The sequence below is a fragment of the Anastrepha ludens genome, chromosome 3 (genome assembly GCF_028408465.1).
Source record: "Anastrepha ludens isolate Willacy chromosome 3, idAnaLude1.1, whole genome shotgun sequence".
In the NCBI taxonomy this organism is placed as follows: domain Eukaryota; kingdom Metazoa; phylum Arthropoda; class Insecta; order Diptera; family Tephritidae; genus Anastrepha; species Anastrepha ludens.
In genome coordinates, this window is record NC_071499.1 from 24,237,113 (window position 1) to 24,246,106 (window position 8,994).

The following is an 8,994-nucleotide window of genomic DNA, read 5'->3' on the forward strand; positions in this document are numbered from 1 at the left end:
GGGAAATAACTCCTCATACTGAAGCAAGCTCTTCTTGCGTTTGACACGGATCCTCATTGAGCAATGCCTTCAACTCAGCGTCTTAGAAGGTTTTTGGCCTTCCTTCTTGCGGACGGTCGTCAACATTAAAATCACCGTCTTTGAAGTGACGGAACCAATCTCAGCACGTTGTTTCACTTAAAGCAGCATCTCCATAAACTTTTTGTAGCTCTCGATGCGCTTCAGCCGCCGTTTTTTTCGAATGAAAGAGGAAAATCAACACTTCCCGCAAAAGACGATTATTCGGCACAAAGTCAGACATTTTCACAAAACCAAAAGTATCCGATACCAAAACAAAATCACTAATGTGTGGAAGCAGTTTGTGTACCATATGTCTAAGCTTGGTTTATGACGTTTAGGTTATGTTAGAATCTACTAGCACACACTGCTGGCGGCATCTAATGACAAACCGCGGGAACTTAGTTGCGTACCTAATAGATTCGCCTTGGGTTAGTCGAACCAGCAACATTTTAAAATATTTTCAAAATACATTTCATACAATAGAATGTTTGAGCTAATAATTATCTGTGCGATATCAATCATAATAACCATTGTCCTACCAGAAATACCAAATTTTATGTTGGAATGTCACTAATAATTTTCCAAAACCGCCTCCCTTCCCACTCGCTAGGCACGATTTGCTTGGTACGACATGTAAAACAACAGTCAAATATTTTCAGTTGCTTCCTTCGAACATTTTTGCATGGAATGTAGTGACTTCCGTTAGACGAGGCCAACAGCCGGTCAAACTACCAACTCCCAACAGGTGGAGGTGGAAGTGCCACCCGGCATTTTGTTTACCTGCACTGCTATCTACACACAATTTGGCTGTAATGGACAAGGCGATAATTCAACTGTTTGTCTTGCCACGCTGCAGACACAACAAATTCTATTGGGGTAGTTCAAATGAAATACTTAAAGGTGCCTATTTTGATTTCTTTGGCTTCGCTTGCAAAGGTTGTGCGCAACTTCAGTGGCTCTTATGGTGTTGGTGCCACGAAGCTTTCGTCCTCTGCAATTAGTTTGTTTTGGTTGGTGCTTTCAAGCGGCTGGGCGTATTTTTTTGTGTCTCTGGTGCGTGTGGGTGGGCGTGTGTATACGACAAAGGCCGTACGTAGATATTTGTGCAAAATAGTCACGAAAGCTGGGCAATCAATTTTATGTGCAGAAATACGTTGTCTGTCGGATTAATTACAAATATGTGAGCCAATATAATTCACGGTAAGATCCATTGATTTCAGTTATGTAATCAATAAATTGTGGATATGCGTTATATAGAAGACTCTTTACAGTCAGTCACATCAGTCACATTGTATGTGAACTTACGTGCATGTGTATGTATATGTGAATAATATTGACGCTATGAAATAGGTTTTCTGCTGGCAGTGTCTATTTGATTATTCCTAAGTAAATATGTACAGCCCGGTTCATTTGATTAGAGGCAATGATTTTTATGGAAGAAAATGGAAATAATGGAAATTATGGAATTTAAGCACCGTATATGAGTTTCTGATAATTCAAGTGAAGACTGTGCTTCGCTCGTAAATAAACCTGCATTAAAATATTATTCCATCGAACGGTTTTTCGCAGCAGTAAAACTTCAGCAGGAACCAGCATTAACACCGATAATAATGACAGCCTTGTAATCCAACGTAGATTCTCTCTTGCCAACAAGTGCTACTTTGAAATAAGAAGGCAATCAAGTAGTAAAGTCCTCTGTCGACGAACAAAACTAAAAGTCTATAAGGCTCTCATCATGCCCGTCCTAGCGGATGGCGCAGAAGCTTGGACGATGACAACATTCGATGAAGCGTCCCTTGGAGTGTTTGAGAGAAAGATTCTGCGGAAGATTTTTGGACTTTTGCACGTGGGTGAAGGCGAGTATCGTGGGCGATGGATCAATGAGCTGTATGAGCTTCACGACGACATAGACGTAGCGCAGCGAATAAAGATCCAGCGGCTTCGCTAGCTGGGTTATGTCTTTCGAAAGGACACAAACGCTCCGGCTCTGAAAGTATTCGATGCGGCACGAGCGGGTGGTAGCACAGGAAGAGGAAGGACTTGGCTTCACTTCAAGCGGAGAAGAACTTGACTTCAATTAGTATTTCCAACTGGCGTCGGTTAGCACGAGAAAGAAACTACTGACTTTGTTAAATTCGGCCAAAAACCCCGTAAACGGTTATTGTTCCATTCAAGCAGAAGAAGAAAACGTCAGCAGTTGTAATTCTGTGCTTGATTTATTGGTTCACTTGAATAGAGGCACTGAGTTTGCCTTCATTATTTGGGCATTAAAGCTATGGAAAGGGATCGTTTTTTTTAATATTCCTTGTTTTTGGTCGAAAACTTCTTAATTCTAATAAAATGGGAAAGCAGAAAGGTTTAACAGATCGCGAAATATGACAAATCGATATCTGGACCTCAGAGGGACTTTCAAATCGCCAAATTGGCAAAAAGTTTGGTCGAAGTCTAACAGTCTTATGGATCCTTACGTGAAAGAAGTGACCTCCTATGGTAAGAACTACAAAGGCAGAACTGTGTGGGCTTTAACACAGCAGGAAACCCACAAAAACCTTGGGATTGCATCAATGTCCGCCCTTTCAACAGCAAAAATGAAAGAAATGGCAAACATTGCAGCCAACAAATCCACCTTCCGAAAGACTATTGTAAAAACGCCACATCTGAAACATAAAAATTCACAAAAACAAAAAACACCTTTGAAAAAATTGCGCAAAGAACGTCGCCTCGCTTTTGCTTCGGGTTCTGTTATAAATAACCATCGCGGTGAATGGAAAAAATTAGTATTTATTGAGGAAGAGAAGTTTAATCTGGATGGACTGGATGCATACAATTACTATTTCTATGACTTAGGAAAGGAGGAAAGGCACTTGAGTCGACATCACAGAAGAGAAGGTGATGTTATGGTAAGGGGAGCAAATTCGTACTAAGGCGCGTTCGAATTGAAAATTGTAGATTACAAAATGATGGGAAACAGCTATAAAGCTCTGTTCGAATCATCTTTACCCGAGATTCATGAAACATTTGGACCTATTAATTGGAGTCTTCAGCAGGACAATATACCTGAACATACTTCAAGAGTGGTCAAAATTCAGATTGCGTCCCAAAACGTTAAAACTTTAGCTTGAAGAAGAAGAGCTGCCTGTTTGCTTCTTTATATCTACTCGACCTCGGAAGAAATCTGAGTAGATCTTGTGGTGCCAAGGAGCCAAGGGAGTTACTTCTTAAAACATCAGTGCCAAAGGCCTCAAACCTGATTCGAGCGAAGGCCGGGCAGACGCACAGAAATTGGTCTGCCATCTCATCCTTGCTGGGCAAAGTACACTGTCTGAGATGCCTACCTTTTCCATGTGCTTTGTCCATAGAAAGTGGCCCGTCATCAGTCCAACCAGCTACCTCCAGTCCCTTCTGCTTAATGGCAGGAGGATCTGCGACAGTCGGTCGGACATGACAGGTAACATCAGTTTTGTCCATCTGCAGCCTCTCTCAGCCTGCCAAGCTCGCGGGTGGATTGAAGTAACCCGTTGCTAAATGTGGCTTTGATGGCTGCAGAAGGGAGTGGCAGAACGGGCTCCGGGCCAAAGAAATTGGCCTCCTGTCTAAGGCCATGAGCGCAGTTTTGCCATCGCTGCAGACGCATACAGATCTGCCTCTTCACCTGTTTTCCACAACAAAGTTCATTGCTTCTTGAATAGCATTAACTTGCGCTTGAAACACAGATGAATACATTTCAAAAGCAGAATGTAGTTTTGTCTCGCTGAATTCCTGGGTCATGGAGCCATCCGTGAAAATACGAAAACAGTGTTTGGCAGGCTTATTTTCGGAGTTTGACTACAATTGAGCCTCTGGCAGCACCACATTGTATCTCTTTTCAAGTACGACTCCTGATGGCATGTATTCAAGGCGCATGGAGAGAATTGTTGAATCGAAGTCCATGCCTTCTCTGTTGTGCAATGACCGACAGGGGTAGTAGTACTGATTCCCATTGTGTCTCAGCCTGCGGATGGCTTTGAAAGCCTCTCCTTGGATGAAGACATCAAGTGGTGGGAGAGTAACCAGAGCATCTAATGCCGGACCTGAAGTAATCGGAAAAGCTCCGGTGCAACAGATGGCCACAGTGTGTTGTAGTCTCGATAAGGTCCTTCCGACTCCCACGAGAGAGAGTCTATGTACTTATCCAGACCACTGAAGCATAGGTGATAATAGGCTTATCATAGCTGTGTAGATCCATTGGATCATGCTAGGAGAAAGTCCTAGGTTTTCCCATAGACACCCTACCAGAAGGCAGGAGGCTGGTAGAGCTTTTGATGTGTATGTTTCATTGAGTGACTTCCAAAGGAGTTTACTATCCACCCACTATTCAGTTCCTTTGTGTCCTGGAACCCAGTAGATGGTAGTGGCTTCTCAGTTCCTAGCTCAGCATTGTCGTACGCAGTGTGAGTTTGTCATTTGTTTGCGTTGATGGATGCTTGGCTACCAATGTAAAAGTTCTCTACCACCGGTTAGCTATTATATAAGTTCCTATGGTTCCGAGAAGGCACACAGGGCCACAACAAACTTCCTCCATTCACTTCTATCGAACGCCAGCCACTTTAGTTCGTTCCAACTTTTGTTTGTCTCTGCTTTTTCCGTTTCTAAGGGTCTTTTCCAGGTTAGTGATGGCCTGTGTCTACGTCAGCTGTCTTGCAGACTCCAATCAATCGCATTACGGGTGGTGCCGTTCAGATCTCTGCTTAAAATGTAACTAAGCTATTTCCGAAAACAAAAACTGAAACAAAATGATTTTGATTTTGTCATTAGTTTGCAAGTTAACAAAGGTTATTTTTTTTTCTTTTAATAAAAAGTCAGAGGTATTCCAAAAAAAGGGAGCTGCAATCAAAGGCGCAGCTGACTGGCTATTTACACCGTCAAGAAAGTAAATATTCACTTCGATAGCTAAGAGGCAATTATGGCATTCGAGTCAATGATGGTGCATTCGAAACTGGTCCAAATTCCTTGACATAAGGCTCATCTGAGATCCCGGCCACAGCGACATTGTGGGAAACTGTGAGGCGGATGTGCTGGTCAGATAAGTGGCATGTGAGGTGATCTCTTCACGAGGGGCAGAGGAGTGGGATCCCCTTGACCACCTGCGGTCTGCTCCTAGAAAGATGTGCTTCACGCCAACTCAGCGAGCACTGGGCAAGTACTCAAACTTGTAAGGGCGCGAGATCTTTCTGGCCACGTGTGGATCGGGGGTGCTCGAGCATTTTCTGAAGTTGACAAAATCTCAGCTTTTGAACTTCGTGGGTATTCTCTCAGGATGCTATCCACGAGGTGTGCATGTTGTGAGGCTTGGAATTAACTCGAGTTCCTTTTACGTCAGCTGTATGGAGGATGTGGTTGAATCATCTCAGCACTTCCTCCTTGGCTGCCCCGCTCTCGCGGGACTAAGGTTTTAAACATCTTGGTTGCTACTTTTTTCCTACATCTGCTGATATAGCAGGACTTGATATCAAAAATCGAATGAACTTCATCAGTTTAAAGCTGTTAACACAGCCGCAAATCAATCACGTTCCAGTCTGGCACTCCTCAAGCAGCACTAAAGCGCCCTTTTGATACCATTATGAGACCTCCAACAGGCAGATATCTACAGCCAGCCAGAACTGTTGATATAATGGAGAAGATTGATCGGATTTAGGTTGGCACACTGCCCCAGGCTATCGAAGAAAGGAGCACCCAGTGATCTTAATCGTCTAGCTGCCAAACCCAAACATTTACGGGAAAAGTGCTCCACAGTCTTCTTCTCTGAAAGGTCCCCACAGCTTCTGCAATGGGAGTTAAATGGTAAATCTCGGTTTTTCGGGTGTGTGCCGATCGTCCAGTGACCGGTAAACACAGCTACGAGTTTTCAAATTGAATGGCGAGGAGTCCAAGGTGCTTAAGTATTATAGCTAATTTGTGTGATAATGTTAAAATGTTCAATGTTATTGTGAGACTTTAAAAATATTTTATTCAGTCGGACAGCGTTACTAATATTTTTTTAATCGGCTTTCCAGAAATTTGGTAGTCGATTCTTTGTTGTATCTTCTAGCAAAAAAATCACAGATATCTACAGGTGACATCATCTTATTTTCATTTCCCAGGGGAAAAATAAGTAAATATCATTGTCGACCTTTGTTTAGATTACCCAACGCAATACGAATATCTAATTGAGAGTTCAACTATCTGAAAGCCAGCCAATCCGTTGTCTCTGACTTGCAGAAACTGAAAATAATTTTTATCTCAATCCATTTATTGACACAGAACGAAATCTAAACATCCTACAATACTGATATTCCCTGACATGAATTTGGTTCACGTGCCCATCTCGTTCCATTCAATTTTTCTATGTCTCATTAATGCAAACCTTGTTGACAGTAGGCGGGCGATAAACCACCTTGTATGCCACTTTCTTTATGGTTAATAAACTGAGTAGGATTTAGATAGCTGCAGTAGTTTTTAGTATCATAATAATGCATTGCAAAGTAAGTAATACTTTTTATATGAAACATATTTACAGTGAGACTATCTATAGGAATTAGTAGGCACTTTTCCTGTGAAGACCCCTGAGACATCCCCCAAAGACAAGCCCATGAAGCAACTTGCCTAAGAGTAAGTTTTGGGGGCAAAGCGTTACTAGGTATACTAAAGGCAGTTATGTACGAAACCGAGGATGAAAAATTTCACATAAGACACGTCCAAAGTTCGCCGTACATAAGTGTAGCTGTATTAGCCAAGGATGATAGATTACCAAGAACGATGGAATACGAGATTGCGCCTTTCGAATTCGTTGTGACGTTAGGCTCCGAGAATATGCAAATAAAAGCAAGTGGAATTACACAAATATGTAATTTCTCCTCCTTTTATTAGGTTATATTAGGTTAAAAATTATTGCCTAAGGAGTGCGCACACTTGGACGAAGATATCGAATTCATCCTTTGTGATGCTGTTGTGAAGGATTTAAGGCAGAGAAAGACCGATAGGACGAAAGGAAAGGGCGGGGAGAGGGTTTTAGTATATGTGGATTATGAACGATGGCTGGGTGGCGGTTGCGTTAACCGCTTTATGCTGCTGATGAAGTTCATCAGATTTTTAATGTCAGCAAATGTAGCAAAGAAGTAAGAGCCAAGAAGCCTAAATCTTAGCACCGCGAGAGGCTCGGAGTCTCGCCATTGCCTGCCGAGGGGCGACCGCTATTAGAAAACCCGTTTTCTCTCATTTTTAGGGTTACATGCACAGAGATTCGAATGTCAAATGCCATGCCCCTAAATATATAGCGGGGTAAACATTTCTGCACTCAAATCGGTGCTTGTTTCACTGAAATCCGGCGAACGGTGCACTTATAAAAGCCGTTTAAATATATTCGAGTGGCGTATTTAATAAAATTTTTTATAAATGCAAAGTTTTTCTAGTAAAGCGGAATAATGGGATAACGGAATAAATATGTATGAGGCTTGTGCAAACACAGGTGACTTCAAAATTTAAAACCTATTTTCGATATTCCATTTTTCTTCTTTTATATTGGAACGCATTTTCCCAATCTGCTCGTAAGTTTAAATTATTAGTGCATTTTTAGTTCGTTTTGTTAAAATACAGAGGTATTTTGGTGTGCTTGATGATTTTTGTTCCGACAACCGTCACATTAGCATCGGTAAAAAGCTCTTGAATGACGTCAAGGCTGATTCAGTTTTGGCGTTTGACGTCAATATAGGTCATGGGTATATCATTATGACCTCAAAGCTAAAGTTCAGTAATTCCAATTGCAGCGACCAGAAGAGTCAAGCCCGAAAAAATCACACCAAGTTCGGTCAAATGTAAAAGTTTTGACTCAATGCTTTGTTAGTTCTTTCGAAACAGCCATACGATCAATAAGAAATATTATATTACCGCTATGCAAGACGAAAAACTAAAGATGATAGATTTACAAAATTTGCTCTTTAACTATATAGGAAAAGAAAATTGTGAATGGAACTTCGGCTGCCACGTCCAGATTCGGAAGATTCGGCAGCCGAATTCTGCACGATCATTTCACATGCATTCACACACTCGTCCAATCAGTCGTTGCTCAGACGGCAACGAAGTGTCATTGGGTGATTTTTTTCGTAAATCACCAACACAATCTCAGTTTTGTTGTAAACACATCCCAAATCAAGAATGATAGAATTCATGGTTGCGCCTTCTGAATTCGCCGTGTCGCAAGAATCCATCAATAAACAAACAAAAGGAAGAGGAATTACTTGTTTGTGAAGAAGAAGATTAGGCGAAAGCAATGGAAACAACCAAATACAAGAATTTATTCACGCACACACACACACACTCTTGTGTGTGGCGTCTTCCGCATAAAAACGCAAACAAACTGCATTTTGAGGCTTTATATTAAATTTGTAAAAACACCACAAATTAGTTCATTTAGTTTAAATCTCACAAATCACAATATTACCAAGCCATTCACAAATTTTCAGAAATATGCAAATTCTCCTCCTTTTGTTTGTTTTGTATTGGAAAGGGAGCTAACGTCAGACTTGTAAAAATCGCGAAAAATAAAGTAACTGTTCCGCCTAGATCCCAAGTGACATCAGCCCATCAACTGATTCTGTTGAATTCGCTCAGAGCCGAATAACGGTTGGTTAAATAGCTCAACGCAAATGTGTTTCATAGTAACTACCGAACGAAAAGTCGCGCAAAGACGGAGTTTTTCTACGATTAAGAAAATAAGAGCGACATCACAATAAATCTGGATTAAAAGATGTTGATCAGGTTGGACTTGCTGCCAAATCGGTCATAAACTTTGGCCGCGGCCTTGTATCAAGTTTTGGCTTTCAGCTTCTCCTTATCGGGCTTGATCCTTGGCCTGATCTTGCTATCCGAAGCAGCACCATTAGACCCAGCCGGAGAACGCAGAAGAGCCTCTTCCTCAGC